A 12,126-nucleotide genomic window follows, 5' to 3' on the forward strand; every position below is an offset into this window, starting at 1 on the left:
ATAATTCAAAACAGGTGCAAGCAGTGGTTTAGCAAATTCCTTCCATTTTCAACTCTCAACAATTGGCCCAGTTTCATGTGTGCTTAAACTCTCAAATTGTAGGCTTATCAGATACTGACGCCGATTATATTTATATACCTGAATACTCAAGAACATCTGCTGTATTGAAATTCATCATTCAAAAGACTTAATTAAAATAATGTTGAATCGGAGGCTCAGCATGCATTACTAAAGTGCATATTTGTTTTGCTACAATCAATTAAGACTGTATTCATGAAAACAACTCCTGCAACAAAATCTGTATGTTTAAACCTTATGCTAATCTCCTCAGAATTTGTTGTACTGTTTCAGAGGAAGTCAATTGAAGACTTTATTTTCTTTAATAAAACTGCATAATGTTTTCATTAACTCAACGAGAGGTAAATCAGGATTGATGTCTGGTATAAATGCTGAGAAAGAAATCTAGATTGAGGCATCTTAGTAATAAATAGTAACCTATACTTCAAGTTGGCTGAGTGTTTTTCCAGTTAAGTTATTGCTGAGTATTAAAAAATGCTCATTAAATCTGAAGTATTAAAAGATGCTTTGCCCTCCAAGCACACGTTCTCTCTGTTATCTACTATTCTTTCATTGATTTAAGAGATTAAGAAATCTAAATACAATCAATAACTTACTCACACATAATCTGATTTGTCTCCATCACCAATGGGGTGTCATTTATAATGCTATCGCCTACCACAGCCGCTTGTATTACATGCTGTGCTTGAATTAGAATAGCAACTGTGTGCTGCATTTGGGAGTTGATCATTACCTTTTTCTTCCTTTAATGAGAAAATGTGTATACACATACTCTTTCTTGAAATAATCCAACATTTGAAAACCAACGTTTGGAGCTATCAGTTGACAATGAAGATGTTCTGCTGCCTTGCAAAAGAAATGCTGAGACATAGGCTGTGAGGGAACTGGGAGGTTTAGTGGCCGGTGAGAAGGATGAATGGAGTAGATGGAGGGGGGGACTGGAAAGCAATTGGGGTTTGTTATAGGGAAGGGAGGAGTTAGGTAAAGCAGGGGGTCTGATCTTCCCACCTTGGGACAAAGGACAGTGAACACATCCCACCTCATCCTACCCCAAATGTACTACCACCTTTATTCCTCATTTCTAAAGCACTGCAGCCAATTACTGATGACTCATGTACTCACAGCCAGTCCTCCGAGAGCAACACTTGCAGCACAAACTTCTGTTGAGAGCAAGTTTGCTTGTTTTGGTTAGCTTGGGTGACTCTCTTCTCCTGAAGTACAGGCAAATTCTGTTGCCTCCTTGGCTATGCTGTGAGTGGTTTTGATGCTGAGTTGCGTTGTTTCAGAATAAAGCCTTACTCGGGGCAGAAGGCAAAACTTGTGTCTATCAGCAGTCAATGATGCAGACAGCCAAAAAGATATCACTGAATGAGAATCAAAAGAAACAAGCCCTGCAGGATCAAACCCCAAACCAGGTAAAAAAATTCTGGTGTCCTTTATATGATGGCTATGCACTTGTTTTTTGGAAGGGTCCTTTCTGCCAGGAAGATGTCCAGCAGTACTCTGTGTCTGGCAGCATGAGCTAAAGGTGGGCTCTCTGAGAAGGCACCTGGGGCCATGCGTGCAAACATCTTTATGTGAAGATGAACGGGAGGGAGAAGTGGAAGAGCCAAGCTGAGCTAAGAATATGTGGGACACCCCTGGGTGAGAGAAGCACTGGGAAGATGGGCCTAGGAATGATAAAGCTTACTTGCTGGTATTGTAGGGAGAAAAGTAATGGCTGTCTCTCTGCAGTGGAAATGATTTTAACAAACAAATCATAAAAAACTGCACTTGCCAGCAGTTGTCCAGGGAACCATTGTCTGCACGGTTTCCATAGGATGCTTATGCCTGTCAGTAAAGTCATCAAATGAAGAACTAAGAAGAGGGCTATTTACTGGCCTTCACCTTTGAGACTCCAGGGGCCAACAGGATTTGGTTCAAGGACTACATCACTTCATGCTTGCCCTCCATAAATCATCAGTTCAGGGCCAGTGACTTGCAGGCAAAATTTTGCCCTTCGGCAAATAAAATTGGATTTATTTTCATTCCTTTCCACAGTTTTGCACCCAAATGGAAGAATCCCTTTGCTGCTGTGTGTTAGAAGCACAGATATATTGCAGACTTCTTTGTAAGGATTTACTCTGTGCAGGAAGGTAAGTATTGCATCGCTGTGCGCAGAGGATGGCAGTCTACTGGGAAGGGAAGGAGGAAAGAGCCTGAGTGGGATGACCAAGGAAGATAAGAGCATTAAATGAAAAATGGTCTGTGCTGTGAGTTTCTAGCTGTACCACCTGTTTTGGAGAATGTCAGGAGGCTAATCAGCAATCACAAAATATTTTTCACTTAAATGAAGGATTCTAACAAAGAGGAACTTTCCTAGTTGGTTTAAATAGCATTTGCAGGATTTGGCCTGTTGTCATGAAGAACTTTTTTAACAAACTCCTCTCTGGTGGCTCATGGGACATTTTTGCTTTGTTCAAAGCCTCCTATGTTCTGAGAACACATGGTGGCTATCAGACTCCCTCAGTTCTGGCACTTGGAACTGGACTCCACCTTAATATGTGAGAAATCAGTAGGCATTGAAAATTACAAGAACATTAAGTTTTTTTTCACCTTTGACTGTTATAAAATGGTCAAACAACAAAAGCTTATTTATAACATCTCAGTAGCTACGGCTGCACCTTGTTCTTTTCTATAGTTTTGACAATATATGATTTATGTCAATTCTAACAGATTCTGCCAGATTCTTTTTGTGAGAGAAACTTGATTAATGCTTCTGATTACTATATTCTTGTAATTCCAGGTTAATTAATATAGGTAAATAATATTTGCCAACCTTCACGCCAATGGCATGAATAGGATGGCTCAGGCTGGTTGTTAGGAAAAAGTTCTTCGCCAAGGTGGTGGTCGGGTACTGGGACAGGCTCCCCAGGGCAGTGGTCATGGCACTGAGCCTGACAGAGCTCAAGAAGCATTTGGACACTGCTCTCAGACACAAGATCTGATTTTGGGGTGTTCCTGTGTAGAGCCAGGAGCTGGACTTGATGAGCCTTGTGGGCTCCTTCCAAATTAGGATATTCTGTGATTCTGAGATTCTGCATCGGACCAGGAATCTATTAACTATTTCCAGTAGCTACCAACAAGCATGAGGAGAGTAAAATTCTAAATGTTGAAAACAGGTGGAGAATGAGAAAATTATTGCTACATCTGCATTACAGATACAAGTTTTGTTCTGCAGCTACACATCCACTTCCTGGTACTATCACGTGTGTTAGTAGTTAATTAGAGTCCAGTTATTCAGCACTTCACCCGAAGCTCCTTCAGCAGTGAATTCCATAGGCAAAACTGTCCAGATGAAATGCTATTTGTATATGTTGTAGATTTATGTACCTTTTACTTCCTTGCTCTTTTATTAACCAGAAGGTACAAAGACTTAAAAAAAAAAAAAAAAAAAAAAAAAAAGATGCAGAGAACAAGATCAATAGAAACAGATCTCATTTCAAACTGGCCATTTCATAATTGCTGTGGCAAGAAAATGGTTGGATAAATGAAAACATGTTCCAAGCCACTAAAGTGACAAGACGCATTATTCCTGGGGACAAGTGCTTACTCTACCTGATCTGTTACTTTCAACTTCAGTGCTTGATTGGAGGCCCTGATAACTCATGTTCTGCTAAAATAAGTAGCCTGAAGTTAATAATTTTTCTTTCTCCTAATCTTTCTATTTAAAAGAATATCAGACACTTGGCATTTCCCATCACAACTTGCAATATCAGATTGGAAGAGGATTAAGTCTGTACAGTGATACTATGAAAACACATTGAAGACAACCTTAAGCAGAAATTAAATAAAAATGTCTTGGGAAATATAAAAATAGATTTCAGCAAGATAAACAATAATAGTATTTTGGAGGATGAGTGGTTTCCTGAGCAAAGCATTAACCTTTCACCTTTTGGATATCAATAAGTAGTGGGATCCTATGACAAGGATTGATTTAAACAACTTTGCTCTCTCCCCTTCTAGCCCAAATGGTAGCAAAAATGCCAATCCCTGAAACAGGAGAGCTCCTCATGTGTAGTGCCCTGGACATGCAACATCTCTTTCTGGCAAAGAAAAAAAAAATACCAGGCACTTCAGAGCATGGTTGAAGGTGAATCATGTTATTACTGGCTTTAATTAGCACTTCCACAAGCTGCAGAGTTCTTTACCTGCAGCTGAATTGCACTTGGAAAGGTGTGAAAGCCCTATTGCCTTTGTAAACATCAAAGAGATTCATTTCTAATCTGATCTTTTTAACCAAGCCCTCCTGTTGATCAGAAAAAGTGAGGGCAAACACCTCTGAAGAAAAAAAAATGAAGCGACTTTGGAATATGAAATTTATAATTTATTATTTTAGATTGATATGTATTTATTATTTAGTTTGTTAGTTCTCTGGGACTTACGCCTATCCTCTTGCACCTAGCTCACAGTCGGTGCTCTATAAATAAGTCATTATTGTTAATATTTGATAAGGGTAGCAGAAAGATCACTGTGAGCTATGATCAATGAGACTTCTTGATTCCTGATTCTGCTTTGGCTTCCACCACATTTACACCACTGGAATCCCGCTGCCTCTTTGGGATCACTCCTGCCTCACAACAGAGAAAGCAAGGTGAAGATAAAGCTATTTCTGTCTAAATAGTCTGGGGAGTGGTAATAAATACAGGTTTAGTAAATTACTATGCTGTGGTTTGATTCAAAAATATAACTCATTAAGGGTTCAATCCACACCACATAAAAACAGAAGTAATTGATTTGGTGTCACTGGGGCAAATGCTGGTTTACACCAGCTTAAGATCTTTTTAAGGGTTGTTGATGGATTCAGATCTATAAAAATTACCTTCTGGGACATAGCTTTTGTAAGATGCTTTGTGCAGTCTATTGTGCAATGAGGACAGAAAGTAACAGGCTGGGTAGCCTGCGTAAGGAGTGCCAGAAGTCTTTATTGTCCAAGACCTGGGTAGCACGAACAGTTATAGGGCCTGAGCCAGCCAGGAGCTGCCTTGACCTTTGCAGAGCCTTGGAGCACAGGAGCCTGAGGTCTGGTCAGCAGAACATGGTGTGGTGCTGCCTGCTGGCTGAAGCACACCCTAATTTATCAAAGCAAGGGGGAGTTTTAGAGGTGATATCAGCTCAAACATGTCTCTCTGGCTGACAGCACCATCCCAAAGTAACTCACAGATGAAGATTAGCCAGACTCATCACCATTTTGCCAGCTCTCTCCTCCACATCTTCCTATTTACCTTGATCTGGGCAGCATCCTCTCTAGGCAGCAGATCCTTTTGCCCAGAAAGAAGATGCACATGGCCCAATTTGTCCTTTGTCTTGTGACAATCAGCCTGTACGAAGGGATGCGTTTTCTGGGACAAAAAGACACTCATCCCCAAACATGCCTCTTTGTCATCAACCCTTTATGTATGAATTGGAGGGGGGCTCAGGGATTTCCTCTAAGACAAGGAGTAGGAGGCATCTAATGGCTTGTCCAGATCCCAGCTGAGAAGGCCATGACAAATGAAAGACTGTGCCATGTCCTAATCCTTTTGTGCATTAGTGCTTTAAGCCTCATCTGCCTTCTATTCTGAACAAAGGTCATATTTCTCATTTTTGCCCTCTATTTCAGTAGACAAGCTCAGAGCCTTTCTGATTTGTAGCTTGGCCAGAGAGACTGGAGAGTTTCCCAAGAGAAGATCCTCTCTGCTTTCTTTTACTGCCCTATGTATGGTTTGTATTTAATTAGAGATAGAAAAAATGCATAAGCATCTAATACAACATGGACAAAGGCTAAAAACACTGCTAGCCTTGCTATCTAGGATGTATTCTGGAAAATAAATATACCTGACCTTTGAGATCGAGCTGGACCCTTCCTGGGCAATTTTTGGAGGCCTTTTATTGAGATTGTTTTGAACAATGAGAGTAAGGTAACCAGTGAAGCAGAAGCAAACAGAAGGAATGAAGCTCTGTTTCCTGCTAGGACTGCTCCTTCTGGTTACTCCACGGCTGAAAACATTTTGATCAGGCTTTCATTTAGTCTATCATTTTGAGCAGTTATTAGCTTTGTCATCAAATAAGGTCAAGAAATCTGAAAATGCAAAGCTACCACCTCCCTGCTGTCCTGAAGGAGAAACCAGTAGACCCCACACTGGTGATGCTCTCTGTCATGTAAATCCACCTTCTCATTTACTTAGGCTGCCTCATGTAGAAAGTTGTCTGTCCAACACCAACTCATATTGCTTACATTCACTGTTCTGGGCTGTTGTGAGCACCAGACAGACTAGGGGAAGCTGGAGTTTTCAGTTGTTCAGTAAAGCCCTTTGCACTCAAAGGAGAAAAGATGCTTTTGGGAGCTTAATTCTCTGAGCTGCTCACCTGGTTTGCCTGAAGCAAATCCCCAGAACTAGAAAAAAATGATTTTCCCCTTGCTGCCTCACTTCCCCCCCTTTTGTTGGTACACTGAGCCTGGGAATCCTCTGGGGTTTGTTCTCCTGTGCACCCACGAAATGCATCAGTAATGAAATATCACTCTGTACTAAGCTAACAAGGATTTAAAATGGGAAGAAAGTCTTCATGTCAATAGAAAATATTTTTTTTCTTTTTCCTTTTTTTTCCTCTTTTCCTTTCTTTTCTCTTTTCTTCTTTCTCCTTTCTTTTTCCATTTCCTGCCCCCCCCCCCCCCCCCCCCAATTATTATTATTTCACTTTTCTGGAATTTCAAATGATCCTTGCACCTGACTGAATTCCCAGGACTGAAACCCTGACCTTAATGAATTTGCCAGGAGGAACTTCCACCTTCTTCTTTGACATCAAAGGCTTCATAGATACCACTAATTACTCAAAGAAAGAATACTGCATCTATGTTTAGTGCGTGGCTCTGCTCAGGACATACCCTATCATCATTTCTTTGAATGTAATTTCACTGAAGGCGATGCGAGTTTTACACAGATAGGAGTCCCTGCTGAATGGGTAAATACCAGCTATTTGTTCATAAGCCGTTGGGAGAGAGGAAAAGCTCATTTTAGGGGAAAACAATGACATGACACATCCTGCTTTTGCTAGCCAGGGCATTGTATGCATTTTACACGATAAGGAGAGACCCTGTAAACCAGCAGGTCAAGGAAAGATGCCCTCTGCTTCCTCACTGTATAATAACACCATTCAAAGTGAAAGATCGGTGATGGGTGCTTTTGCATTTAAAACTCACTTTCAGAGAGCTCCATTATGCCGTACGAGCTGCATTACATTAAAACAGCACAAGCAAGCATTAAGCAGGTGTTTGCAGAACGCCTCAGCAAGAAATGTGCACCGCGAGCTTTCGTTTCCTTTGTTGTGGCTGACAGCTATGGCTAAAGGAGCAGTGCCTGTAGCTGCGTTCCTGCCAGTTACAGAATCAGACAGCATTAGGATGTGAACCCAAGTTGCAGAAGCAGTAGCATGCAGTGACTGATAACTCCAAAGAGGGTCCATATGGCAGGATGGCTGTACTTATAAATATTTCAAATGTCAATTCACAAGGCTACAATCATCCCAAGCTGTTTGCGTTATTCTGAATAATTGCTAGCAAACTATAACAAAATATTTGTCATACTAGAATAACACATATAAATTTAAGTGCTGTATATCCCAAGCTTTTCTCCAGATAATATATTTTATTAGGTTAATAAAAACAACAGAGGCAGCATGGTTGCGGGGAATTTGTAAATAATTACCTATGAAAAGCCTTCATGTATATCTTTCCTGCTGAAGAGATCGTAGAACTTGGTGTCTTTTCCCCAGTGAGGAGAGGCTTTTGTGACTGTAAGCCAAGATCAAGGTAATCAGGGCCTGCTAAGGCATTACTTAGTTTTATTTTCCTCCATTAGCATTTGCACATGTGCTTATTTGATTTTATTGGCTGTCATCAGCAATTACTAATGCACAGCCGTGTGGATGCAGTGACAGAATGCAGGGAGTGTGGTGCTTTCCACATTGATGCCTTTGAAGCATGTTGGATGCTTTGCACAGCTCTAAACCCTGGGATGAGATGAGCTGCACTAAGAGAGGAAGAGTTTGCAAACAGTAATTTTCACTACGGCACTGGAGGGGGTAAGCAGGATCAACTGGAGCTTCCCAAATGGGTTTGCTGTTCTGTTGCTGATAATGGGCTTATTTTGTCCTTCCCAATTATGATGCACTCATGGAAAGGTTAAGCAACTTGTGGCTAATTTGCATAATTTAATTCCCTCCCCCAGTTTGGAAATTAAAACAGAAGAGGATTTTTGGAGTCATGAGATCTATGGCATTTTGAAACAGACTTTAATCAATTCTTACCTTTCATTTGCTTATTGCGACCTCTAAACTGCTGATGCTTTAATAAAAATTTCACTACTATTTCAGAAACAGAAATGACAGAATTACACATACAGCCAGCAAAGTTAAGACCCATTCATGCGATAATCCTTCTTGCACAACCCTGCATATAATCCTGGTAATTATGGGCAAAAATGAAGGTATTTATATCTTGTCAAACTTCCAAGGCTATTTCCCTGTCTTCTGACAACTAAAGGGTCAAACTGTCATTGACTCACAAATGTGGAACAGCATCTTCTGGCAAGAAAAACTGATTTTCCTCACTATGCTGAGGATAAAAAGGCCAGCTAAAGGTGAAACAGCCTACAACTCTGAATACAGTGTAGAATTTACGCAACACCATGCCATGGCTTGCAAAGTTTTGCATAATGAACAAGGCAACTGTGCTTATCAACATGCCTCTCAGTTCCTTCCAGTTGTCTTACATGTCCCAACATGGTTGATCCCTACATTGTGAGTGGGCTTGGAAAGCTCAAGGGAGAAGTATAGGCCCTGGGCAGCACCGTAGCCCTTCTCCATCCCAAACCTTAAAACACAGTCAGCAGACTTCTGTTATTTAGTCCAAAGCTTTTCATGTCAGAGCTTCAGGATTGTGTGAGGCCAAAGATATTCTCTTGGTAAGAAACGTTGGCGCAGAGCAAGAAGTAAGCAGCTGAACAACTCCAGCCTCATCACAAGGTAAAACTCCCATTGGAAGTAAAAGGGACCTGGCATGCGAGTGTGCAAAGGAATCTGGTGTGGCTTACGCAGCAAAAGGTAGTGTGGGAGTAATTCCAGTCTGTTAGTTTTTTTAGTTACTCAGGACTTGTTCATGCAATGTTTGGGAGGGATCAGAGGCTCTGCTAACACAGTGTGCTGTTGCTCTTCCTTTGATGTACTCAGGAGGTCACAGAATCAACAGCATGTGTTTGGCTTCACTGAGGAACCACTGAACATCATTCAGAGTGCCCAGAATATTTGGGAATGAATGTTTCAGGGTGAACTTCTCAACCCTGGCCCACATCTAACGTTAAAGATAAAGACGGGAAGAAACTCTCCCCTGTGAAATGCAGATAATATCACACTTTCAGTGGCAAGGACAGCGAAGCACAGCAACAGATTGTCTGGCAAGACTGCGTAGTCTCCAGTCCTGGATGTCTTTGAGGACAGATGAGACAAACAGCTATCAGGAATGACTTAGGTGCAATTCTCTCTGCCTTGAGGCAGGGAGATGCCCTGGGTGAGTTTTTCCAGCTCTGCTTTCTTCTGCACCTATGATAAGTATTTCCAGAACTGGGGGTCAAGCCCAGAGCTGTTGTTTCCACCAGCCAGCAAAAACATCACCCAGGATTTCAATGTGGTACAAAATACTGCCAGACTGTTCTCACCACCCCAATGCCATGGCTAAACATGCAACTGCTCATCCCATCATCACCCTCCCAGAACCCTGGTGTGACACTGTGGCAACAGGAGAGAATTAAACAGAAAAACGTGTATGGGGCACAGCTACACTATGCAAATGTCACAAATATAGTGCAGATGATAATAGCATCTATTGTATTCTATGGCTGGGACTTAGGAGCCTGGCAAGACCGCAGTGGAGCTGGAAAAATGCAGAGATGCCAAAAAAGCCCTGTTGGGACAGTGTGGCTGGAGTGTTGAGGTATATATGTTCTTGTGAGATCAGGAAATGCTTCTGTACCTGAGGAGATGTCAGTTTGCCACATGGGCTGCTTGTATTTGCAGTCACAGGTTTGCTGAAGCAGATCTGGGCTTTTATCACTCAGATAGGTGTAAGCACCATCCAAGAGGGCATGGGAAAGAGGAGAACAGAGGCTGCCCCACTATTCGCCTCTTGCAGGACAAACCATGACTTCTACTGCTCTACGTGGAGGCACTGATGCTCCCACCCCACCAGCCTGTCTGTCCCTCACCTGATGGTCTGTTAATGAAGACCAGCAGAGTCAATGGCTTCACTGGCTTCTTGAACTGGACAACAATTTTATTTTTTTGTAAGAAAATTTATTTCTGAGGGGATATTTACTTGAATCTGGGATTGTGAGGACTCAGAATATTTTGGCCATATGTGAGGAAAAAAATGGGTATATTAAAGCAATCTAAGGGTAAGAATAAGCTTTTTATACTGGTAGACTATTTGATTGACAGTGTGTGCAGATGCCAGATAATAATAAGTCAAGCATCAGTTTCTCTTTAAATAGGCTGAGCAATTTAAAGCAGCTCCTCTAACGTATAATTTAAAGGGGTTGGAAGGTTTCTCCCAACAACAAACACTCGTGTGCTTTTCTGTAATAAACCATATGTTTTTTCTACTGGGAGTGGGTCATTCTTGCTCTCAAAATGAGAAACTTAAAATCCGCAGCCACTTACCTACTAAAGTGCCGTAAATATTCATTCACAGAGGCTAATGTGTTATTAATATCATAGGATAGACATCTTAATATATTTATAGAGATATTCTGTACATTTGTGCTAGAACGTATGGGAAATAATTATTTAGCTGAAGGCATACAAATACTGTCCAGATTCTTAATCAATACCGATCATCATCACAGGCCTATACAACAGACCAGACCTTACTACCAATGAATTCTGGCTTTTAATCTGGATTGTTGAAGTATTCATAAATCTGTTTCACATCTTCAATCCAGTAAAAAACTGAAGTCACAACCTGCAAGACATTTGAGATTTATTCTTTCGAGCTTCCAACGATGAGATCACTACAATCTAAGGCAAGGTGGGTGGCTAATAAATCTGTTACTGATTTGCACATAAATCGTGTTGTTGCAGTGCTAATTTGCAAAGAAAACAAGTTGCAACGGTATGCAAAATGGCGTGCTGTGGTTGTAGATGGAAAATAATATCCTTAAAATCCTTAATGGTATGTAATTCTAGATATAAAGTGTATTGTGAAGGCTAAAAGCCTGTGCCACATGGCCAGAAGCAATGCAAACACAGAAGAGCGAGTTAGGATGTTCAGACCACTTGTAGGAAAGGGATGTGTTAGGAGCAGTAAACAAGAAATGGACTTATCTATAGGGCCATAGGCCTCAGCTCATCTAGGAAAAAGAGATATACCTATGGAGATAAGGAGGTCATTACTGTGAGAAGGACAGACAAGCAGCTCTTAGTTTAGAGAAACGGAGCTGAAGAGGAAAACAGCTCCTGTATGAATTAAAGAAGTAATGTGGCAGGCAACCTTGTGAGAAAATAGCTATATTAAGGACTAAACAACAAAGAATTACAGGTTTTCAGGAGTGACTGATGTCAATGCATGCCTGAGGGAATAATAGGACAAATAAAGTGAGTTCCTCTTTACTGGGATCTATTTTAAGTTAAACAAGATGGAGTCTTACAGCTCCTTTGGGGTGGACAAGCTGCAGATAGGTGATCCGTGTTTGCAGTTTTAAAGCTATGTGTGCATCTAGCTTGCACATGGAGGCTTGCCACCCAGAGTGATTCTATGGAAGATGCCTGAGATGACTGTGCCTTCCCTTAAAATTGTCAGCCAAACTCACTCCATCTGCATTACAGCAGTGTGAATTTGGTTTGAAAGAAGAACTGGTACCCATGTGTCTCAGTTGGTTCTTTCTCAGAGAGGAATATTTTAAACAGAAATAATTTTATGAAGGCAGATTTCCAAGGGTTAAAAAAAAATCAAAATCATAGAACCTCTCAAAGACCTTT

At 41.1% G+C, this 12,126-nt stretch overlaps 1 long non-coding RNA gene across 1 annotated transcript; it reads left to right on the forward strand.

Annotated features, from left to right (window-relative positions):
• The first annotated feature begins 1,378 nt into the window (after positions 1-1,378).
• Positions 1,379-12,051, forward strand: LOC310900285. Its single transcript, XR_014584970.1, has 3 exons — positions 1,379-1,493; positions 2,119-2,213; positions 9,325-12,051. It is a non-coding gene; the product is annotated as an uncharacterized lncRNA (long non-coding RNA).
• The last annotated feature ends 75 nt before the right edge of the window (positions 12,052-12,126 follow it).

This window comes from Anser anser, assembly GCF_964211835.1.
Source record: "Anser anser genome assembly, chromosome: 5".
Taxonomy (NCBI): Eukaryota; Metazoa; Chordata; class Aves; order Anseriformes; family Anatidae; genus Anser; species Anser anser.